The 25692-nt window shown below is 44.1% G+C and overlaps 1 protein-coding gene across 1 annotated transcript in view; it reads right to left on the bottom strand.

Moving 5' to 3' along the window:
* The window catches only part of LOC311421272 (uncharacterized protein), a 223185-nt gene that overhangs the window by 44452 nt on the left and 153041 nt on the right, over positions 1-25692 (bottom strand). The window contains exons 5-10 of the transcript XR_014684778.1: positions 22973-23117; positions 21954-22191; positions 18393-18501; positions 18058-18165; positions 15853-16019; positions 15409-15581 (exon numbers count right to left, since the gene is read on the bottom strand). The gene's annotated coding sequence lies outside the window, so the exon portion shown is untranslated. The remainder of the gene's footprint in view (positions 1-15408; positions 15582-15852; positions 16020-18057; positions 18166-18392; positions 18502-21953; positions 22192-22972; positions 23118-25692) is intronic.

Genomic DNA, 25692 nt, shown 5'->3' on the forward strand with positions numbered 1-25692 from the left:
CAGTCGCAGCTGTTGATGCACCTTAAATTCTGTAACAAAAATAAATAGTGCTCCCAGTTTTAGTCTGAGACCAAAGACAGTCATTTTGGCCAGTTGTACAGCGGGGATTATACCATAATGTGTTATTACAGCCCTGAACAAAACAACAGGTAAGAAATGGACGAATTTGCTCAACCCACCTGTTCTTGGTCTGCCCTGTAGGACTCAAAACCTGTAGGATTTGCTGCGACTAAAGATGCCTGTGTAGGAAGGAAGTCCTGGGTATAGTTCATCACAAGACAGGTATTTCCCTAGAAAAGCAGCACCTTTCAGTCTGGTTATCCACGGGTATGCAGGTCTGACTGCTGGACAAAGCCAAGCTGGATGCAATTCAAACCCCGTCAGCTGACCAGCACCACTGACAGCCTGGGAAGATGGCGTGGAGATGGACAGGGAGCACCTCGCCCCCGTGCAATACAGCACAAGGAACTTAAGGACCTCTGCACATCTCCCAGGCACCCATGTGCAAGACCTGTATCAAGACTCAGCATCTTGAAACACTTTCCAGTGGTTTTCCTACTGCTACTGTTCAGAGAGGTGAGAGGAGCTGGTTCCTTAAGGGTGAAAAACTTCTCCCCTATCTCTGAACTAGAAATCTGCACCTCTGCAATCTGTGAAGCAGACACTGGAATAAAACTGCAAACATACAATGCAAAAACATTTGAATTTGGTTCAGGGTTCAGCTGAGCCTAAGTGCTGTAATGCTGCCAACCTGTCTCAACAGTAAGGGGCTTCACAGCTTGGGATGTGCTCCCCACACGCTATCCCGATGTTCATCTCAAAGCTCATTTTCTGGATGCAAAGCTGGGCCCAGTTCACATACCTCATCTCCATTTCAGATTCCACTGAAGGACAAGGAGACAGCACACAACTATTTGCAATTTTTCTCAAGCAACATATAAATTTACCCCAGCACTTCACTGCTAACAGCAAGCCAGCGTGCTAGAGCTAAAACCTCCCCGAGCCAGCTGCCAGCCAACCTGCAAATTACAAGTTTTCAGGTATCCCCAGAACATGTCCTGTAGCACAGTGCACGAGCTGCGTGTGCTGCTGTCGTGTCCCAAGTCCTCTCTTGCACAGAACCAACACGTTCCCAGAGCACACGCGTGCCCTGGCAGAAATGCCAGTACCCCATGCAGTGACTCTGAGGTCTGCAAATTTCCATGGGAGTAGCTGCTGAAGTGTTGCTTCATCAAACAGCAACACGTTTAAGCAAGTGCTTTTGTGTCAGGGGGACCCAATGGGCAAAGTACTGCAGATTAAGGAAACAATCATGTTTTCAACTAATAACATATTAAATGATAAAAATCAACACTCTTCTAAGAAGGATACTGATAATGCTGCATTTCATCTCAGTTTTTAAAACTCACATATATCACCTCTTTCAATCTCCTTCTCTTAAAAATTAGATTCTCGGGAATAATTTTATTCCCTGAGTAGAACTTATATAAAATACTGTATGAAACACATAATTAGGAGAGACAAGCCAGGTTACAAGAAACTGGCCTGGGCAGAACAGTTAATTACAGCTGGCACAATACAAAAGCACCTATCTGTCCGTATCTCCTGCTTCTTGATGTGGAAGAGAAAATAATGTACAAAGTTAATAACAAATACAAAAAAATAAAAACACCATACCAATAAAAAGAAGCGATAATCATACACTGAACACCGCCAGCTGCAGCCCAGAGCAAGGCCCCTATGTCTGTCCTTCCAGCAGCAAGTGCTGAGCAGGACGGAGAGGAGGAACAGACCGAAGGCTGGGAGCAGCCGATGGGAGGGAACCGCTCACACTGGCACCAAGAGGCAGCAAAACTCCCGCGCAGGACCCTGAGAGCTGCTTTACATCTGCTCATAAACCAGCCTGCCCATCTCTAGCAGCTCCTGCCAACTAATTGCAGCAGAACTGTCCCTGTAACAGAGAAATGTAATAATGCTCAATAGTCCGAAGTAATTCATGGCTTATACAATTTTATTATTGACATTTAGGTAAACCATCTCCTCCTCTGGCGAGCAGTATTTCTAATTGATTTGAAATTGTGATAAACCTGTTATTCAATCAACTCCGTTCTGCAAACTAAATTGATATCTGAAAGCATTCCAAGAGATAACAGGAGAATGCAGTAGCTACATATTTAAAAAAAGGAGAAAAAGTAAACCATCTGTTTGCTTTTGTACAGTAATATAAAACATATCCTTGCCATCTCTTTTGATTTTTCCACTCTACTCTTTTGAAAAAGCAACACAGGAGAAAAACGCTTAGGCTATAGCTGGCTTTCATCGTACACCCCAAATCTTAGTGCTCTTTTAAAGCAAATCACTACAATTCTATTCATCTTTTTATGCCTATAATCCAGAGTTTCAAGCACACTCTTGGATAGAAAGGCCATTTGAGACATACATAAATTGATGAAACATTGGCCTTGTCTCCTAAGCATTTGAAAATGATGAGATATATTTCAGTATTGAAATACTTCTAAAACTGAGGAGCAGGAGTGAATGAAAGCAGAATTGAGTAAACTCACCTCTGAACAGTCATTTGTGATTTAACTTTTTAACACCACTCTGTCAAATCTTCCTGAGCTATCTTAATAACAAAGCAGTGCAGCAGACACATTTCCACTCAGATATTGAAACTGACTCTTCAAAACAGGGTACAAAAAAAGGCTAATAGTCGCTTCTTTTTCACTATCTTAGCGCCAACGCAGCCCCCACTGAGTTCAATAACTTCGCAGGGTGGCTGAGCCAGGTGGCCAGAATGGAGAACGCCCACGTTCACAACCAGCAGCATTCAGGACAAATTGCTCCTACTGTGCTCACCCTCTCATACTGAATTCTTCCTGTGTGCAGAAAGGCAGGCCATGGCCAGGGCTGCAATAATAATTAAGGTTCGCTAAGTTGCCGTTTCCATTATCAAGGCCAATTTCCAAGGTTTAATAAGTCAGCATTTCCAATTGCACAGGGGTGAAATTCGACATTTGAGATATCAGCAGAGAGACAAGGTTTGGGCTTCTCTGTTTATCAAAAGCATAATTTAAATCCACTCAGCTGTTGCTGAATCAGAGATGTAAAAGGCAGGGCCAGAATCTTCCTCTTCATCTGTTTAGGGGTTTCGTGCTCTGAACACCAAATTTTCCACCGGGTCAAGTGAGCACAGGTGCATTTCAGTGAAGGAATCAGAAACGCCTCCTGTCCCACAAGCTTTGGGTTTACTCCCAGTGCTCCCTGTTTATTCCTACAGTCTCCAATGAACAGAATGAGTTACTTACTAAATTTAGATGTTCACATGCACATGTGCAAAAATTAAGCTACCTGGTAATTCAGAATCTGACTGTATCAAGAACTTAAAACAGACAAGACCCATAAGACACATGGTACAACCTCCTGGGGAGCTCAGGAAGTGAAGTGGGAGAGGAGAGAGGTCTGTGTGCATTTTACCAGCACAGAGCCCAGTCTGGGCCAGGCTCAAGGCCGGGTCCCAGGGAAGAGGCAGGGCCAGTGTCAGCAGCTTCTACTGGCTCCTTTCCCTTCACATCAAGCCCTTCAGCTTGCTGGCTGACCCAGCACCAGTTCAGCCCTGCCAGGCGAGAGGCAGGGGGAGCTGTGCCAGCGCAGACACCCACATGGAAACCTCTGAGGTATCACAACCTGATGGAACAAGCCACAGGCAAAGTTCATCACCTCCCAGAAACCCTGCAACCTCCTCTGTGGTACACAGACCAAGTGTGCTTAGCCTTACAGAACACAGCATACTTAAGATCAATACAGCCAACTTCCTATTACCTTTCCCCTCCATCACTGAGTTAGGAGACAATTACATTACGAATAAGAAAAGGTATAACTCACATGTTTTGAAAGTTACGTGCAAAAAACTAGATAAAGCTAAACATAATATACTTGTGTGCAAAAATGGGAAATACATCTGCAAAATGGTAGATACTTCTTGATATCCCAAGTATCAGACTCTTCTTTGGGACACAAAATATGCCAGTATCCCACTGTGGTAAGATTAACGTACATGTAAGAGTCAAACTATAAATGACAGAAGAGCCAGTTTGATTCACCACTCTATCCAGGTCCAGGTCAGCTTACAGCTTCAACAGACACATCCTCTGTTCTTAGAATGTAACAGAAACTAACTTATTCCTATCAAAAAAATAATAATAAAGTAACTGAAAATAAACACAGGGAGAAATATCTCCCAATTTTTTGTCCACCAAAACATCCTTACGTAAAATTGGCAAAAAATAAAGGAAAACCTAACGGGCCTTTCTGCACCAAAAAGCAACACTGAATTCAACCTTAGTTCCTAAGGACTTGAATTTTCAAAGCTGTGTATGTAGGTCAGGTATGCAAGCCCCACAGAAATGCAACAACTTCCCTAGGTTATTTCTGAAATGCCTTCTCTGAAAGAACACAGATATGGACAAATTCTTAGATGGTTGAAATCAACACAGCCCCTTCCGCTTCGGACAAAACACCAGCTGAGAGCTGACAACTTTCATCTTTTCAGGTGTCAGCGTTTTGGCCTCTACAAAAAGGTGAAGTACTGAATCCTCCTGTGCAAAAGAGAACATGAATTCATTTCTCAGTCATGATAATGAAACCTCTGGCCCACAAAACACTTCTTTCTCTGCTAGTTGAGACATGCAGCAACTCCAAGTTGTCTCAATGGGGTCTGCATGCCAGAAAAAGTAGAGGCTCACAATATGGTCCATGTCGAGCCCCAGAAGGGAGTAGATTTGGGATACCATGATAAAACATCTATGGGGTGCTTTATACAGTTTCTCATACATTGCTTTATAGAAAAAAGGCAGCAGAAGAGCCTAACATTGGAACTGTAACTGAACCTTTCCACACTGAAGCACCTGGATATAATCAGGAGTAAAGCCATAGCTGTGTAGATGAGTAGAAATGAACGTGTGTAGAAGACAGCAGCATGGCGAGCACAAGAGTGAAATGGAGGCATGTCCAATGTTTGCATTTAAGAGCCCCTAGCCAGGCAATCTCAGCAATTACTTTGCAATTGTTTTGTTGAGACACCATAAAATGCCTACCGTGCTCTGTGACAAAGCAGAGAGATGGTGCTCAGGTTCAATTTCATGTGTGATAGTGGCAGAAAAGAAAAATCTGATCAAAATAATCCATCACATAGCATTCTTAGAGAGGCAGAATTTGCTGTTTTGGAATAATTTCTCTCATCTAACCGTGTTCCGGTCTTGAGATTATTTTAGTCTGAAGTAATTCCCCTGAACTGCTGCTGCCCAAAACATCCACAATACTTTGAGGAAAGACTTCTGTGATGTGGAAGAGTGAAAAAATGATTAGTGGAACATTTCAAGAAGAATAAAGTGAAGCCTTGGTAATATCATTAATACAGTACCAATACTGCTGGTATAAGGAGGACACAAGTCCAGCACCTACCTATAACGTGACTTTCAATCTTCAAGTTCTCTTGCATACTACTGAGAATTCAGAGCACTTTCTCTCCAGACAACCTAATTATAGCAGTAAGGAGAGAATGAAATACTCAAATTCAGAGATTCATTTCACCTTCCTCCGTTATCATACCTTCTTTTGTTTTAGTCAAGATTGTGAAAGCTAACAATGATGAAGCACATCAGAATTGAGAAGATGAGCACATATAACTTGCTAAACTATCTCCAACGTGTTATGTAATGTTCAATATTGATTTTGATTCAACTAGACTTCTATTAGAATTATCTGTTCTAGCCAGCTGCCAAATATACCTGCTCAGTAATGTGTCCAAATTCATTAACAGTTTTGTTTTAATAATATTTCATTTTTAAAGTTTAATTTTATCCACACATTAGCTTCATATTACTTATGCAAATAAAAGCTTTATGGCTATATTAGCAATAATTCATTATCATTCCCTACTGGCTTAGTGAAGGAATTTGCAACTTTGGAGCACATCCAGCGCTTTTAATTGAAGATACTAAGGGAAGCCTACATTTAGTTAAAATCATTTGCACATACAAATTAAATATGATTAGCATAAGTCTCTAAAACTCTTTCCAGACTCAGAGATGGATTGTGATTTTTCCTTGAGCCCTGTTTGAAGGGTGCTGTATTAATGTGGAATCCAATGAGTGTCCTGGGGAAAGAGGCTGTGACTATCACAGCTGGCATCCAAGACAGGAGAGCAATCTGCTTATTGGAAGTTATTTCCCACTCTCTTCCATCTCCACTCTTTTGGCAGAGGTTAACTTTTGTCCCCTCCTCACCTGTCTACCCCACATCACCTCTGAACCGAGGAAGAGAGGAAAGCAGTGGCTCAACCCATGGTAATTTCACTTCCAGGGACTCAGACCTGGTGGTAAGTGCTTACAGCATGGAAATAGCAAGATTTGAGCATCAGGTTGCAAAGCCAGCTCTGTTCTTTGCTGGGAGAAGGAGCATGTTTTGGTGCAACTTTGTTCTTTTCTATTGCTTTATATCTCAGAACTAGCCCCACATTGGAAGCTTACAATGACTAAAAATACAGAATACTGCAAATACATTACACTGATGGTAGTCAGGTATTGGTTGCCACAGCAGTCCTACAGTGCCACTCTTTGAAGTTCCAAGTGTTTCTATCTCCGCTACAAAGGTGGAAGACTGGACCTGAAATTATCTCAAAAGCTCGTTAAGGAGATTGCATTAAGCACTCTCCTTTCTTTGTGCTCCAAATGAGCTCTTGTTGGATTAGGAACTGACTCATGTTTACTTTATTATGTCCCAAGTCACATAAGGACCATGGGTATCTTCCCCATCTCCTAGAGAAGAAGATGTTTTAATTAGCCAATTATATTAGTAAAAAGCAATCTAATTTCTAGGCCAAACAATAGCGTGGCACAGATATTAAAATCAAATTAGCAAGACATACCAGTGTTTTCCTTTAGCATGCAAAAACGACCTCCTGCACGGATAATTAGCATTATGTCTGCATTGTGATCTGTGGCAGTGAAAAAACACAAACAGTGGCGAGTAATGAACATGGTAACAGGTGTAAGGATTTCTCTCCACTGTCTCTCTACGACTTTTGCCCTTTTAATTTACCTTATTAATAACCATGGTGTGTCCTTAAAAAGAAAAATACTTGTAAACAAGCAGCAGTGCTGCTTCCAGGAGACAAGAGCTACACGCAACTCCAGGATCCAGTTCTCAGCTCACCGCAGATTTCCTGTGCCACTGGCAAAGCCACAGAATTTCTGTACCTCTGCTGTGTGAGGACAACCTTTCTCCCAGCTCTTTCCTCCCTCCATTTCAAGCAAGTGTCATCAGACACAACCTTCAACTCTGGTGGGAGAAATTAAGCCTTCTTCATAAAATATGCTTATTATAAAAAAAAAAAAAGAAAAAAAAAAGAAAAAAAAAAAAAAAAGGTGGGGTAAATCTTACAGCCTCACCTCTGTACTGCTTCTTTCTTTACTCGCAACTGCAAGTTTTAGCTCAAGCAGAGACTTCCAATTTTTGATCCAGGCTGATGGGTGCTTTTGATTGCCAACTAGCGTAAGCTGAAAGGATCCTTTTAAATGGTGCCCAGAATCCACGTTCCAAAATGGGAACAGACTGAAAATGTGTTTATTTGGGAATTAAAAACACACATTTACTAAACAACAAGCTGCTTTGAAAATGCATGTTTCTCCCTTCCTCCCCAAAAGAAGCCAGAAGCCCGTTCCCTGCTGCCTTCCACCAGTAATGTAGGCACCAGCCATGCTCCCTGACAACAGCTGTGCAGCAAACTAAGTCGCTCTGAAAAGTGATGTGGATTTGTCTGAATAAGACATTTATCCTTCAAAGGCCAGGGCAGCAGAGCACCCGTCCTGGAAAAGCTAACAGATCAATTCTGCTTAACCCCTGAACTCTGAATCTCTATTACAACCCTTTGCAGACTCTGAGGTGTAAAAGGACCTCTAAGCAAAACAATAACAAAGTCTGCTGTGCAGTGCAAGGGATGGAGAGGAAGAAATATGCTAACAGAGCAGCTGCAGCAGGCTATCGCCTGACCTGCTGAGCTGCAGAGCCCCTGTTTCTGCAGTGTGCCTGCCATGTGCTTCCTTACCTTCAGCCCCAAAGTCAGGCTTGACTCAGACTTGGAGTCATTGTTCCCCTAACAGCGAGTGGCAGCCCAGAAACGCCCAGAACCGGCACTGACACTTTTCTCATCTGCTCTAATGCAGAAAGGGAATAATTTCCTATGTGAAATGGTAGCTTTTAAAGGTGCAGTACCTCCACATTTCTGAGGCCAAGTTAAATCTCTGTTATAAATCAGTGCAAGAGGAGAAGGGGGCTACAGGGATAAATCATGCTTCCCTGGCTGTTTGGTGTCATAGGTCCTCCTATACAAGTGTTGCGCTGCTCACCTGCAGTTCTGAGAGTGTTCACAGTCAAGAAAGGCAAATGAAACACAAAGGATGCCGCTGCTGTTCTGGTGTACCTGCTCTCACTGTTGCTGGTTACTTAAGTCAATGGGTTTGTATGCAGTTTACTTTGCCTGAGAGAGCATAAGGTCCTTCTGTAATTTTTCAGTCCAGCTCCCCTTCCCCTTACCTCACTCTGTGCAACACTGACCCACTGCCCCATAACCAACAGGAGCAGTGGGATTATGCCCTGGATTAAACCACATGTTCCATCAGCTAAACAAAATGATCAACTAAAAGCTCACTTCTCCACATGCTTCCTGAAAAAAATGCATGCAGAATTATCCCATTTTTGAAGCCACTGATACTCAAACCAATGACTCCAGGGCTTGCTATACCTGTTGCTGCTCAACACTTAGCAGCAATATTTTCTTAACTGCCTGTGTCCAAAGAGGGATTAACATTAGTCTCTTAGCTCTCTAAACCATTCCATTTTTCTGTCTGTTGGAGAGCACTTAGGTACATCTTTTCTTTAGCCTTTTGCTAACGATAGTAAATAAGATATTCTGAAATTACAGTTCATTAATTCTGCAGAAACTCACACAATTGAGTTTCTTTTCCCGTCCTGCAGTTTGAAATGCAGTAAAGGGAATCAGGTCTGGTCTTGGCAATAACATTTGCCTACACTAACGCCTCAACTTTGCCCAGACTAATGGTCATGCACAGGAAAGGCCGACAGAAGGATACAGGGGAGGTGATGGTTTCTGGTAGTGTTTGCGTCCCGTTTCTGGTAGAACAGAGCTTTCGGTAGCATCACAGATGGCTGTTTCCAACACCTTGATACATGCAGATTGCCCAGCCCACCAGCTGGAAAGCATTCACTTACAAATCCTCTGGGACACCCCATGGATCATGACCACCAGGGCAGCTCCATGAGGAACACCTGCAGCACCCACAGCCCTCTGCCAGTCACGTTACCTCCAGGAGCAGCACACCGTTACTGAGGTCAGGCACCGCTCTCACCACAACCACCACCAAATCCACTGCGGGTGGCACGGTTGAGCTCTGGGAATGAGCCACCCAACTGCCTTACAGGGGGACTCCAGACGTGATCCCAGCACTGCACTTGTGCTGCAGGCACGCTGTCAGCTGCAGCTCATGTCCCTGGCACTGGAACACGGAATGGCTGAGACTGGCAGGGACCTCTGGGTCCTTCTGGCCCAGCCCTGCTCCAGCAGCACTGCGCAGAGCAGGGTGCCCAGGCCCACCTCCAGGTGGCTTCTGAAGATCTCCAAGGAGGAGACTGCACAGAGCCTAGCTCTGTTCTCTTCGCACCGTCCCTTCAGGTATTTATGGACATCGATGAGGTCCCCCTGAGCCTCCTCTTCTCCAGGCTGAGCAGTCCCAGCTCTCAGCCTCTCCTCAGAGGAGAGATGCTCCAGTCCCTTCACCATCTTGGATGCCTTTCATTGGACTCTTTCCAGTATGTCCACGTCTCTCTTCTACTGGGGGGCATTCTGAAACTTGACACAGGTCAGGTCTCCAACCTGCCTCACCAATGCTGAATAAAGGCAAAGCACTGCTTTTTTTGTCCTGCTGGCAATACCGGGCCTAATGTAGCCAAGAACATCATTAGCCTTTTAGTGGCAAGGGCACACCACTGACTCGTGGTCAACTTGGTGTCCACTAGGAGTCCCAGCCCCTTTTCTGCAGAGCTGCTTTCCAGCTGGGTAGCGCCCAGCATGTCCAGGTGCCAGGGGCTGTTCAGCCCCAGGGCAGGGCTCTGCACTGCACGAGCTTTCCATCAGCCCCCCTCCAGCCTGTTGAGGTCCCCCCTGATGGCTGTGTAGCCCTCTGGGCAGTCAGCCACTCCTCCCAGTTTTGTGACATCTGAGAATGTCCTGAGGGTGCACTCTGTCCCCATTGTCCAGAGCATTAATGAAGACATTACAGCACTGGACCTAGTATTGACCTCCTGGGGTACTCCACTCCTTCCTCCAACTGGACTTGGCACCACTGACCACTGCTCTCTGGGCCTGGCCATTCAGCCAGTTTTCGATCCACTGCACAGTCTGCTCATCCAGCCCAGGCTTCACCAGCTTCTCTTCTCTTTCCTGTAGTACAGGAGTCAATATCCACTGCTCTGCTCCCCATTCATCCATTGCACTGGTGACTTCATTATGGAAGCTCACCAGGCGTGGCTTCCTCTCAGTGAATCCATGCTGACTACTGATGATCTACTTCACGTGTCTGGAAGTAGTGTCCAGGATGAGCTGTTCCACCACCTTCCCAGGGATCAAGATGAGGCTGATCAGCTCGTAGTTCCCTGGGTCCTCCTTCTTGCCCTTCCTGAATACAGAAGGGACACGTGCTTCCCTCCAGTCCTTGAGCACCTCTCCCAGTGCCACAACTGACCAAAGATTACAGAGTGGCCTTGCAATCACCTGCCAACTCCCTCGGAACCTGTGGGTACATCCCATTGTGGCCCATGAACTTACAGATGTGCAGTTAAGTATTCCCTGACCCGATCCTCTTCCACCAAAGGTACATCTTCCTTGCTCCAGCCTTTCAGCCTAGTCTCTAGGACCTGGGATTCCTGAAGGCCACTCCACCTGGTAAAAGCTATGCAAAAAATGCATTCAGTACCTTGGCCTTTTCACTGTCCCAGGTAACCAGGTCTCCCATTTCGTTCAGCACCAGACCCACAATTTCTTTAGTGTTTTGTCACTGATGCACTTGCAGAAGCCCATCTTGTTGCTCTTGACATCCCTGGCCAGATCCAATTCCATCTGGGCTTTCCCTACTCCATCCCTGAATGCTCTGACAGTATCTCTGCATTCCTCACAGATTGTCTGTCCTTGCTTCCACCCTCTGCAGGCTTCCTTTTTCTGATGGTTTGGCCTTGAGTTTGCTCCCTGTTCAGCCATGCAGACCTCTTGGCATTTCTGCTTTGACTTCCTCTTTGTTGAGATGCATCACTCACGAGCTTAGACAAGGTAATCTTGGAATATTAACCAACTGTCTTGGGCCCCTTCTTCCCTCCAGGGCCTTATCCTACAGGACTCTCCCAAGCAGATCGTGGAAAAGGCCGAGGTCTGTTCTCCTTAAGTCCAGGAGAGCAGACTTCAGACAGACCCCTTAGGCTAAACAAGCCTGTGTCACTGTCATGCTGAGGGGTGAGCAGAAGTGCATCCATGGCACCAGGCAACTACCCGGCTACTTGCAGCTCACACTTACCTTCAGTCATCACACCCCTCACGGCAGCATGACCAGGCCTTACTGGTGAAGAAGTAGTAAGGAAAAAAATAGAATCATAGAATATCCTGAGTTGGAAGGGACCCTTAAGGATCATCAAGTCCAACTCTCGACACCGCACAGGTCTACCCAAAAGTTCAGACCATGTGCCTAAGTTCACAGTCCAATCTCTTCTTAAATTCAGACAGGCTCGGTGCAGTGACCACTTCCCTGGGGAGCCTGTTCCAGTGTGCAACCACCCTCTCTGTGAAGAACCCCCTCCTGACGTCCAGCCTAAATTTCCCCTGCCTCAACTTAACCCCGTTCCCGCGGGTCCTGTCACTGGTGTTAATGGAGAAAAGGTCTCCTGCCTCTTGACAACCCCTTACGAGGAAGTTGTAGACTGTGATGAGGTCTCCCCTCAGCCTCCTCTTCTCCAGGCTGAACAGGCCCAGTGACCTCAGCCGTTCCTCGTACGTCTTCCCCTCCAGGCCTTTCACCATCTTCGTAGCCCTCCTCTGGACACTTTCCAACAGTTTCATGTCCTTTTTATACTGTGGTGCCCAGAACTGCACACAGTACTCGAGGTGAGGCCGCACCAGCGCAGAGTAGAGCGGGACAATCACCTCCCTTGACCTACTAGCGATGCCGTGCTTGATGCACCCCAGGACACGATTGGCCCTCCTGGCTGCCAGGGCACACTGCTGGCTCATATTCAACTTGCTGTCTACCACGACCCCCAGATCCCTCTCTTCTAGGCTGCTCTCCAGCGTCTCATCGCCCAGTCTGTACATGCAGCCAGGGTTTCCCCGTCCCAGGTGCAGGACCCGGCACTTGCTCTTATTGAACTTCATGCGGTTGGTGATCGCCCAGCTCTCCAACCTGTCCAGATCCCTCTGCAAGGCCTTTACGCCCTCATTTGAGTCCACAACTCCTCCAAGTTTGGTGTCATCAGCAAACTTGCTCAAAATACCCTCTATTCCTACATCCAGATCGTTTATAAAAATATTGAAAAGTACCGGCCCTAAAATGGAGCCTTGAGGGACCCCACTGGTGACCGCCCGCCAGCCTGACGCAGCCCCATTTACCATAACCCTTTGGGCCCTGCCCGTTAGCCAATTGCTCACCCATCGTATGATGTTTTTATTTAGCTGTATGGTGGACATTTTGTCCAGTAGGATCCTATGGGAAACCGTGTCAAAAGCCTTGCTGAAGTCCAAAAAAATCACATCAGCTGGTTTCCCTTGGTCCACCATACGGGTGATCTTATCATAAAAGGAAATCAGGTTAGTTAGGCAGGACCTACCCTTCACAAACCCATGCTGGCTGGGACCAATGACTGCTTTGTCCCCCAGGTGCGCCTCAATAAGTCCGAGAACCAACTTCTCCATGATTTTACCAGGCACTGACGTGAGACTGACAGGCCTGTAATTGCTAGGGTCTTCTTTCTGACCCTTCTTGAAAATTGGCACAACATTTGCCAGCTTCCAGTCTACTGGGACCTCTCCAAATTCCCAGGATCGTTGAAAAATAATTGATAGAGGTTCCGCGATGACATCCGCCAGCTCTTTCAGCACCCGGGGATGAATCCCATCCGGACCCATGGACTTGTAGGGATCCAGGTGGAGTAGCAAATCCCGCACACGTTCAGGGTCAGTTGGGAGTTTGTCATCCCCACCGTTCCGGTCCTCCAGCTCAGGGCACCCTGGGTCCCGAAGCCCATCATCGGCATTGAAGACAGAGGCAAAGAAGGCGTTAAGCGTCTCTGCTTTGCCTACGTCATCGTCTGTGAGGAGACCTTCCCTATCAAGGAGCGGCCGTATGTTTTCTTTAGTTCTCCTTTTTCCATTTACATATCTAAAAAAAATAGTTTATCAGTTTTAGGCTTCTGCAGCACAGTGCATAGCTGGGATGGGAATATAGAGGCAAACGGCAGGCTGAGAGCACAACATGCAGAATCCAGTTTGTGAATGCTCCATAATCTAAGATCTAGCACCATGATTTTGGAATGAACTTCCCTCCCCCAGTGTTTAGCTACAAAGTGTTTGAGTAAAGAATGCTAAATTACATGCAAGTCACATTAAGAACAATCAGTCTCATGTAATAGGGAATCTAATAGTTCATAAATGAGATGCAAATTCATTTTTACGGGTGCACTATAATAAGCCAATTATTTCAGAGCTCTTCAATTATGCGTTTTCAAAAAGCTGAATTGCTTTAATTTTTTATTTTTTTTAAAAGAAGCTTTAGGTTTTTCCATAGCTTATAAGGGGAAGAAAATATATCTGCCTTGCAAGCAACATCAAAAAAAAAAAAAAAAACACCCCCAAAAACCATGCCAAGTTGCAAGCAAGGAGCAATACAAACATAAAAGAATAAGCCAGCTGGCAAGCCACACACATAGCAGACAAGCAGACAATGGACCTCTGTGTTCCCACCAATTAAAGACATTCAGAAGCCCATCCTATAGCAGGCTGGCATGAGTATCACAGCGTGTGAGATTAGCATTAGGGAATCTCAACAGCAGCAATATACCAAGTCTGCACACAGAACTGGCACTGCAGCTCAGTGACAATGCCTTACCACCCCTCAGAATGGCCCTTTGTGACTTCTGGCACTGAAATCCTGAACGGAGATATTTTTCCTTTGGAAAAAGGATCAACACTGGGATAGTCTTCCTGGAACTCCTGCACTGTTGTTCTTCCAAGGAACTGGGGACAGGAGAATGTACGTACTGGTTTGGTCAGTAAAAACCTAACTGAAAAGATTATGCAAAGCTAAAAGCATTCTCGTTTGTGCAGTACTTGCAAAAGAAGAAAAACAGTGCAAGAACCCAGCCAGACTCTCTGCAACCTGTACGGTAACATGAAGTGCAACCTGTATCAACTCAGCTGTAAATCTACCTTACAGTTTTTCCAATAAATTTTGCAAAACCAAAGCAATCCTTCCAATGGGTGACACTCCCTAGTTTTACAGAAATCTTCCTTTCTTAAATTTTATTGCTGATTATTATTAACAGGCTTGAATCACAGATCACGTGAGGACCAAACCTCTCTTTATGATTTTAAGACCTTTTAAGGTTTTTGCTGCAATGATTGCTATATGGGTTCTTCACTGTTGTTGTCTTGAGTACCCCACTACTGAACCTTGACAGCTGATGAGACATGGCATGGTTTTGGTCTACTAAGTTCAACTGGGACAAAATAGTTTGAATTATCTATGTGCAATTCCTCTCTTTCATATAAACCGTATTTTATTCACAGAGCCACACAGAGGAAGATCACACAAATTGAAAAATCACAATTGCTTGGATCTTAGCTACACAACAACAGTGAGCTTAGTTTTAAGCATGATCATAACAAGCAGTGCCTGCCTCCATTTCTGCTATTTATCACTCCTCTTTATGCTGTTCTTATTCATACTGTGACCTCAAGAACAAGAAACTCTTCTAATACCGAGCTCAGACACCGTCCCAAAGAGGCTCAAAAGTGCTGGACTCCTGTCTGATCTTTCACATTATCTTTTAACCTTTTTCCGTGCAGCACATGCATATAGAGTAACTGAGGACAGCACTTCCCTTCTGGTACAATGAGCAGGCGTATCTTTCAACTCTTGCTGTGGAAGTGTTTGGAGCAAATGAAATGTGCAGACAGAAGTAAGGCTGCTGTGAGAAATGGTAATTGCAATGTAATGTAATCCGCCCCACGCCCCCACAGGTTTCCAGCCACCCTGCCATGTGGGTTCAAGGCTGTTGCTCAGGCACACTCACCGTCTGTTTGTCTTGGTCTGCTCAGGCTCACCTCCAGGCTCAGAGCTCTTCTCTGGTGCCCTCTTGTAGCAGGCGTAATACTGCTATCCACTGGCCTGAGCCGCTTAGTCCCTCAGAAATGCCTTCTGCTGGACCACAGGTATTCAGAGCTTCTCGTGTAACCTCTCTCAGGGCTGCCACAACAGGAAAGCAAGAATACATAGAGAAAAGTTAAGCTGGGATGCAGATGTAGCAGTGGTATCTTACACTTGTGCACTGCACAATTCTTCTTCAGTTCTATTTCGTTTCAAAGCATGCTGCTTTTATTTCAGAATTCAAGTAGGCTTACATGCCTCAAGCATTCCAGCCAGTCAAGTAAAATACACAAGTTCTACTTAGGAACCTTGTCTTGGTCCAAATTTATCATCTGAACTGTTACTGAGATTTGCACATGGGTTTTCCTACCATCACAGAGGTTGCTGTTTAAAGCCCTGCAGAGTCACACAATGCCTCCTCCTTTCTACCCTCCTTGCGAGCCTTTGTCAGCTTTGCTACCAGGCCTGGCAGAGCACGGCTTGGGCTGATATCTCTGACAAATCTTCTTGCACAGGACATCCCAACAGAGTAAGTTTCTGAGCAGAAGCAAAAGAGGCAATCAAGATAAATTGTAGCACGGCATTTTACACTGTTTATGTTTTCTAGAGGCTGTACAAAACTGATGTTCAGATTTAGAACGAATTGTTTAGTTTGGAACGTGATTTTGACGAAGACTCAGAACAAAGCCTCGCAGAGCTTCGAACACATTCCTATCTAAATCCACGGGTACCGCTTGAAACTGGAAAATGATTCTCATTTTAATAAAAGCCATATCCAAAAGCAAAAATATTGAAAAAATAATACTGGGAAGAGTCTAGTGCCTGGATCAGAAGTTCTGTGGCTAGAGGCTGTGACAGACTCAGAGGTAGCTTTTGAGAAGGGCCCCCCTTAGCAGAGCTCGGCCTCCGAGTCAGCAGCCGGTTGACCTTCTGGGATGGAATGATTTTAATGGTATTCTGGGCTTATAATGCTGTAAACCATATTGTGAATACATACATCAGTCTTGGGTAAGAAGCTTAATAATAAATTAGTTAATTTTTTTTCCTTCAGCCAAAAGGCAGTCCAAGCCATAGCTTTATTTACAAAAGGTTAAACATTTCTTTAATTGGATTGCTGGCATTTAAGTGTGCAGCAGAATATCCTTCAGCAGTGTCCCTTTTATTTGTGACTGGAGAAGTGCCTAGAGAAATGCCAAGGGAAGATTTCATTTTAATAAAAAAGAGAAGCTTAAGATCCCTTTGGAGGCTTATGTTACATCTCAAAACTACCATGAACTAATGAATTTAATCTAAAAGGTCCCCAACCACAGGACCGAAGAGAAATTGCAACAGTGGTGTAGCTTGACCAAGCTGACTTTCTATGCACGTTAGCAGTTGTATCTTTGTGCTTACATCCTGTAATGAATACAAACACGCACATCTGAAGATTTTAGTCATTTAAAAGATATTTTAAAATGAGAAATATGGTTGCCCTACAGCATCCTAAAGACACTTCAAAGAACCATTTGTGTCAGAGACTTACACACAAATTGAGCAAAAAGGAAAATCCACACCCCCCTTCTCCCAGGAGTCAGCGCTTTGGAAAAAAACATACACCAAAAACTCTACTGCCTGGAAAAAAAAAGAGCCCCTTGTTGGCTCATACTGGGGTCACGCTGAGGACCCAATTCTGCATGGTGCTGGAAACTAAGTGCACTCAGCCCTCCTAGGCTGAGTTATTATCTCACAGTTGTTACATGCACAGTATGGAAGTCTCCTGGGAGAGTGGCTAATGTACACTTTGCTTCCCTAGAAAGCAGGGTGGGAATTTATGAGGAAAGAAAATAGGGCCTATAAATTACACAAAGGACCTTTAAATGAAGGTATAGGTTTCATTGCTGGAGCATGTTACTGGATGGTCAAAATTAAAAACAGCTTCTAAAAAGTGGATTGCATTTAACGTTCCATTTGGGAGAAAAGAAAAAGAGAAACAATTTCAAACACAGGCCTGATTAACTGGGCAAGTTATGAAGTATGATGCCAAGTTTGCATTGACACACTAAGTGACCAGCATGTAAGTTATCATCCATCAGGTACCTCTACTTTAACATCTCATTTTGCTTTCTGAAATGTGGTAATTCAAACATTGCTTTAAAGCTACTGATGCATCTAGGAGACAGAATTTCCCTGGAACATACTTTACTAATGCCTGAGAAAGCATGAGCCTGTAATCCTCGTACAATGGTTGAGCTCCAGTACGCTGCAGCTGCAGAGGCATAAGAAAGCTGGGGAACCACTGCAGAATGTGGGCAATGAACACCTTACCTCAAGCCAGGATTTCCCAACTCTACCAGCACAGAGTACCGCAGCCAGACCTCCCCACCTACAAACCATCCCAGAGTCTTGCCCTCACCAAACCTCTAAACCCATCACAGCCACGGTGCAAGGCAAGGCTCTCAAGAGATGAGGTTTTGCCCCTTATTGTACCTAGAGCCTGAAGCATTTAAACAAAGAATTATGATTTCAGGCATGCTGGCTCCTCTCTCACAAGATACCCACGCTCCCAGAAACACCAAACAACCCAGGAGAAACTCACCTATCTCAGGAATTTCCAACGCTGCTTTACTGTTTTAAGTCACAACTGCCAGAGTTTAGATATGACGCTCCCATTTCATGGAGAAGTGAGCATTATGCCTTTGTGGTGCTACAGAAAAGATGGAGAAAGAACAATGAATACTCTTAACAACCTGCAAACCAGATGGCAAATCGAAACAATCCACAGTTGCATCATACCGATAGTTTGATTTACTGTTTAATACAGTTTTTAGAAATTTGCAGTTGGAAACCTTGAACTTTCCAACTCTATTATACTCAGAGTAGAAGTCTCAAGTCACAAAATCAAGACACAAGTTTACTGCTACATAGACCTACAAATAGAGCTGGTGACAGCCAGGCCTTATTGGAATAGAGGAATCCACATTCAAGTAAAACATTTCAGATTCTTGCTTGCATTCCATCACACTGTTACTTGAAAAGGTATCTAAAGAAAGAAAAAAATAATAATAATTTATAAAATTTTGAAATGGCATTTCACTCCAGAATGTTTTTAATCATGGCTACAATCCTTTTATCCACTAAATCTACTAAAGACAAAAATAAAATATTGCATTTAAGATTAGCCAAAGCACTCTTCCAGCTTCAAGAAAAAAAACAACTTCTTCCTTAATTATTTTGTTTTTCTCAATCATCCTAAAACAACCTTTCTGGTTTGAGAAACGAGAGCAAAACTTCAACAAGACACTTACCTGCATGGGGTTTCTTCTCCTGTACAGCTGTAACCCAGCTGGACATGTTACAGCTGGACAGGAGAAGAAACCCTGTAATCACCTCCAAGGCCCAGAAGTGGTAGCTTCCTTCTTGTGGGACAAAGTCCCGAGAAAAAATCCTGGAAACATCAGCCTCAGCTTCTTCTATTCTGAAGTCACATATTTGTCCTTTGAGTCATGATTCTCTGACTCTACTCACCACTCTCTGTACTGGATTTTTACATTTAATGAGGTTGCAGGCTGCTGCTTTTCACTATTATCCTTAATCAAGTTTTATTGATTACTGGGACACAGCATCAATAGAAAGAACATTACAAACAAATGGAAAAGCTGCCCAGAAGCTACTGGTATGCTTTTTGTGTTCTAGAAAAAAAACAGCTGATGTTAAAAACAAATAAATAAATACTAATAATATCATTGCCTCTACCATTCAATCCAGCGTACTCCGTGCTGTGCACTCCCTGCAGGATACTCTGATGATCCTGGACTACTCTGTAACCCTGTGATCCTGACACTCCCTTGATGAAAATCTGGTTGATGAGGAGAGGCTGAAGGTGCATGTATGCAGATGCTGAGGAAGAGCTCGAGGTAGGAGGATCACTCATAGACAGTTTGATGTGGACAGATAAGATCTTACTATCTTACACAGGTTCTCTTCCTCTCAGATAGGAGGAAGGCTACAGAAGGCTGAAAGGATGGTGAAACACAAAGTTTATTTATTTTGCAGTTATCTATAACTAGTTAATCATGTTGGAGTTAATGGCATGGAAATCATCTAGGCCAGGTACTACCAGAGGTAATACACCTGCAGAAAATTAACAAATCAGAAAAACTGACCAGTCATTCTCATTACAGGGGATTAAATTAAAATGTATTCAATATTCTACAATAAAATCCAAGGCTAGAAATTAAATCAGCTAAATTTTAAGCCCCTCATGAACAGCAGCATATGTACTATCAAGGTACATTAGAACATTAAATAATAGAATTGTGGAATTTATGATATGCAATATAGCTGTGCCCGAGGGACTGAGCTAATTAAAAAAAAAAAATCTCTGCCAGTTCTTAAACATCCATTATTATTTAGAATGAAAGCAGGGTGACAGCAGTGACCCATACTGACACGTGCATTTCCATGAAGAGTGTTTGAGAAAAGAAATTAGTTTGTGAGCCAGGATCCCATTAAACACTGCACCCCATTGAGATACAGGCACTACCTCACATCATCACATCATTCTTCAAACTCATCCCATTCTTTTCTAGGCATAAGTTGCAATTTCCCAAGAAAGTTGGAAGGAACCAGAAAGTTACTGCTGTTCTACCCCTTCTGGCTCTTCTCATCGTTGTTATAGATGATTTTGCCATGGGATTCAGCATACCTTGTGAAAACATCCCTCAAAGAAAGCATGTTGGAGCTCTTGATTTCTTTATCTTGAAATTCCCAACTGCATTGCGTAAGATTAATGACTAAATGTTTTCCATGAAGAACAAACACGTAACAAAGGGTTGTCTGCACAGGGTGAAAAAAACCTTCCTTAATTTCATGTAATTTATGTCTCTGCTACGCCATGAAGGAAATGGATCTCTCCCCATACACATAAGTGGAGCTACATGGGCAATTAATAGTCAACAAAAGGAACACCTAACTCGAAATTTCGCCTTCATGCAATTACAATTATCTGAAAAGCATAATCGCATTAATACAGCTCATAATGGCCATCATTTGCAGGAGATAAAGTAGCCAGGTTTAAACAAATAAACCAACTCTACCACTAACTTAACTGCATGTTAAATGCATCAAAATCTGCGTGATTATTGTGATTATTTCACTCACCCCTGCCCCCACTTTTAAGCTTCTGGTCACTGTCCTGAAGAAAACGCGTTCGTTCAGTATCGCTTGCAGATGTGATATCCTGCGTCCTTCCTGTAACGCCGCTGTGATGTGATGTGAGGATGTTATCCAAGGAGACACACGGATGAAGAGGAACTGGCTGCCAGCACTGGTATTCCCATGTTTCAAACAGCTGCTTACATGGACATGCCCGGCCCAGACTGAAAACATACGGTGCAAAAAGCATGCTGGAAGAGCCCCAGCAACCCAGAGCCCCCTGCTACTACACACCTGGCATGGAAAGAGCAACCAGTGCTGAGCCCTGGGTACGCAGCACAGCCCGGCTAGGTGCCTTGTCCAGGTCCCTCGCAGCATAAGCCTGCAGACACACTCCAGTTACACACACGGGCTCGGAGAAGGCAGCAGATCGCATGTGGTTTGAGGAAAGGTTTGAGGAAAACTGCATTGCAGTGATTGTTTTTTGGAGGTTTTACATGTCTTTGGACATCTGATAATTAGGGAGTACCCAGCACCGCAAGCAAAAAGCATCTCGTTCACAGCTTTGTGTTCCCTGGTACCACGGGTCCTGATCCTTTCCTGGGGCTCCCCAGTGCCTCTGCAGTGGAAGTGATGAGTCCAAGACTTACTAAATGGGGGCCATTTCCTAGCTGTCCACTACGAGAGACAGCAAAGCAGATGCCTTGTCGGGCACAGACTACGGATGTTTTCCAGCTGGTGCCACTCATGCTCAGCACTACATTACTTTGTTCCATTTCTCTGCCCTTTGTTACTCCTTGTTCAGAGAAGGTGGGATGGAAGTTCCCGTATCTTCAACCTGTCATTTTGTGACACAGCTGCAATGCTCACATGCCTGTCTTCTGGCTTGCAGTTTTCCCCCTGCCCCCACTTTGTTTTCCCTACAACATACATGTATGAGGAGCTTCCTCTTGAATTTGCTTTATTTTATGTGTGCATTAATTGCTAAATTACTATGTGTCATATCCTTTCAACTGCTCATGAATGTCTTTGTAAGTATGATATTTTATGGCAATTTAATTGTGGAGATTACAAATAAAATTATCAGCTAAAAACAGAATGATTAGTAAGCCAAGATAAATGCTGTAAATTAATCATCATTTTATATATCACACTATGGTTCTACATTTTCACATTAATATAACAGACACAAGTTGCTGAGGTGAAGAGAGTTACAATTTTAACTACACCAAATACCAGTGCTTAAACACCAAAAAAACACACTTTGGAAATTTTTAACTAACCTTTCAGTCGCACAAACCTTTGCAGAACAGTACCCTTTTTTTAGCAGATACGTACCCAATTGCCACACAATGGTTATTCTGTCGGTTTCTTTGACCGTTCAGCTGATGTTGAGGAGCATACAAATAGCACCGCAGCCACTGCTTCCTTTAGTTAGATTTGAAAGAACAAAATTCAGTTGTGGGTGAGTCGTGGTGGGGCAGGACACACTGTTCTTTCCAAGTTTATGCAGCATTTGACACAAGGGACAGGTCCTCGTTTATTAGAAGACTTCTGGATGCTCAGGGAACATCTGCTGCAAAATAACAGAGATAAACTTTTTCATATGAAAACTAACAGATGTGTACCCTGACACCCTCTAACATGAAACACACACACAAACATATTCCTCCTATGTCCAAACGCAGAAGCACACACTCCCCCATTTTAAATTACACAGCATTGGCTCAGCTAGACAGAAAATGTGCGTGGTTACTCCAGACAAAGATTAATCTCTCTTTGATATATTCAATACTTCACATGCTCCACATTATCTGGTGAGTATATATGCCTTGCCTTCAAGAACGTGATGTACTATGCCATACATCATCGTCTAATTTATTGAGTGCACCTCTGCAGCACGCACTGTACATCCCTGCCCAGGGTCAGGATCACATGCCAATCTTCAGCCTCGCTTTTCCCAGCCCCAGGACTCTGCCGCGTGCCAATACTGCCATGGTCTGTGCAGCAAGCCGTGTGCTCACAGCTCAGCTGCACCCTACGCTGCTTTTGTCAGAGCAGGTGCATATTGAGCCTGAACCACAAACGATCCACCACGCTCATTAAAAGCAAGATTGTGGGAAAATCCAGAAGTAGTAGGAAAGGTGGCACCCCGGCAGGAGGCCATGGAACAAGGAAAGCACCTGGATCCACAGGCTCACACACTGGCAGCCAGACAGAGGTTCTCCTGGCTCCATTTTACAGAATGGAAATCCAGCTGGGGCAGTTGAGGTTTCCATTTGCCACATTTACCTCCCTGCAGCCCAGCTGTTTCGTAAATATGAGGAAGCTGAGACAGAAAGATGATCCCGACTCACCCAAATCAGGTTCAGCTTCAGAGAGATTTCCATGGACATGCAGCAGGACGTGCTCCTCGTTCCTACACCAGGCCCTCTCCAGATACCCGCTGTGCCCAGCAGCAACCAGTACCGGGTGTGCTGCCGGCCAAGAGGTGCCCACAGCCTATGTGGGTACAAATGGCAGAAAGAAGAAAGGATCAGACAGAAATGCAGATGTCTTCTAAGTGCATTAGTTCAGTTTGTTGTATTAAAGACATGGGGCTACGGAAGGGAAATGGCCTGGAGAGAACTTGCAGTTCTTTGTTACAACCACACACCAACTTGCTTCTTGTCAGATAATGGTCAGAACGCTCCCTCCGCTGCTGTGATTACCAAGACTATCTAACCCCACTTACTTCTCTTTCTTTGGTGTACATACAAGAATTGTCATCTACAGCTGAACTTAAATGGAAGCATGCTGCATAAATATTGATACTTGCTGTGATTAATATTGCTATTTACATTAGCGATGAATTGGGTTCACATAAAAATAATTAGCACAGCATGCCTGGGTATTATTTGCTCCTAATTATATCACAGTTCATTTCACCAACAGCAATGTGTCACCAAGTCAATAACAACCAATGATTAATACACAGAATGCATTACCTTAAAATAATACCTCGTGTAACTCCCTGCATTACGATGAAATACTGTTGGGAAGCCCCTGGGTAATTGCTTCAGGTGAGTTCCTGGCTGGAGTTACTGACACTAACGTAAATTGTAAATGCAGGTTTAAAAAAGGTGTTACTGGGCTTTTGCTTGTTCATTTTCTTGCTTTTACTCTTTTTCCCATTATTTACTTTCACACTGAGAGTCAAGGGTGACTGGGGGCACCAAAGGTCGGCACAACCTTTCTGCAACGTGTGACTCCATCAGTCCCACCGCTGCCCCCAGGAGCAAGGCACTGTGGTTCAGGTGCTCCCCCTCAAGGAGCAAGCAGAGCTCCTTCACCTTCAGCCTGAGAGCTCCTGATGCACTCTTAGCAAACACCTCTCAGAACAGACGGACTCAGGCAATTACGTCCCAATCACACCACCCAGGCAGCAGCATAAATATAACAAACATGTAATAAACCCAGCCAACAAAATCATCCCCAGGGTCCGCCTCCTACATCTGCCCAGCCTCACTCATCTCCCAACTCCCCTGAGCAAGTCATTTAACCACTCTCTTTGCCATCTGGAAAGCTGGGACACTGCTGCTGCTGCAGCACTCACGGGCTATCAGGAGACTTTGTTTACCGGGTTTGTGAAGAAAACTGAGATTTTGGGATGAAATGAGTTGTCGTGGGCTCCATTCTGCAAGATGCTGGCTCTGGCCTGCATCCAGCAAAGCACTTAAGCACGCGGTTATCCCTTTATAAAAGTACAGCAAATTTTCTCTGATACAGTTAGTAGAAAAGATATCCAAAAGAGCTTAAAAAATAGCTTAGAGGCCATAAGACACCCTAATACAAGGGCAGACTCCAAGGCACGAGAAGAGCTTTATGTTGTTCTCAAGAGCAGCCTTCCCACTTTGGGCTCTGATGGCACCTGCGGCATTCAAACAGATGAGAGCGGCCACGTGTCACAGCTGGAATCAAAAACTTTGAAAGATGCAGATCCACAAATCATTTTAAGACAGCAAATACAAACTTCTCTTTGCTCATCACTTACTGCTTAAGACAAACTTGGATGTAAGTTAATACTTCTTGCCAATATCTGTCAAACATACAGCCAGCTAACGAATACTAAATATCCCCCTGTATATTGCATGCCCATAAATCAGCCCAGCCAGCATTAACATACTGAGCATCTTTACGGTGTGCTACTGCCCCCATGTGTAATAAACATTTCTAACACTAATCCTAGAACTGAAAAGCACCAGCCTGATTTTCATTAGCACAGAGCTAGCGGAGTATCATGGATAAAATATCGTGGTTCCCTGCAGCCAGAAAGCAAAATAAAAATCAGGTGACTACGGTACTGCAGGGATATCTGACTTTTTCTTAACCTGTCAATGACAGGGCAGCACTGTCCCTTCTCATTTATTCAACAACTTCACTGACAGACTTCTGTAACAGTCTTGATGAAGCACAGAAAACAGCATGTTGAGACACTGGAGGTGAGCTTTTTCAAGACAGTTCAACTATTATTTAGGTATAAAACCAAATAATCAGAACTTAAAAGTTTTCAGGAGGGTAACTCAGTTGCTTTTGAAAAGTTATCTAAAAGCGTTACCCTCAACACTTAATGAAAGCCAGGTCTCTTTGGAAAAAATGAGATTTTCAACAGGCTGCTGAGCACCCTGCAGAGCCTGGCAGAGTTCAAGAAACATCTCAGTGCTGGGTGCAAACACCCAATAGGAGGGAAAACACACACCTCGTCACAGAAATGGCAGAAACTCCCCAGTCTGATCAACCTCTGTGCATCAAAGGCTTCTCCCTCAGCGGAAAACAAATGCAGTTTCCTGTCCTGGCACACCTTTCAGTAGCTGCTCATCCAGTGATCTCAAAAAAAATGACCAGGCCAATCATTTCAGTTTTATTTCAAGTAAAACCAATACTTCTAGCCTTCTTGTCTTAAATGCTGAGAACAATGTTGAGTAACAACAAAGAAACTCACTTTGTCATTTTGCCAATATTGGTATCAAGCATTTTGAAATTACTAAAAAAAAATAATAATCCACTACCTTCTCTTGCATCGAGACCCAGTTTTATA

Source organism: Aythya ferina (genome assembly GCF_964211825.1).
Source record: "Aythya ferina genome assembly, chromosome: 19".
Classification (NCBI taxonomy): domain Eukaryota; kingdom Metazoa; phylum Chordata; class Aves; order Anseriformes; family Anatidae; genus Aythya; species Aythya ferina.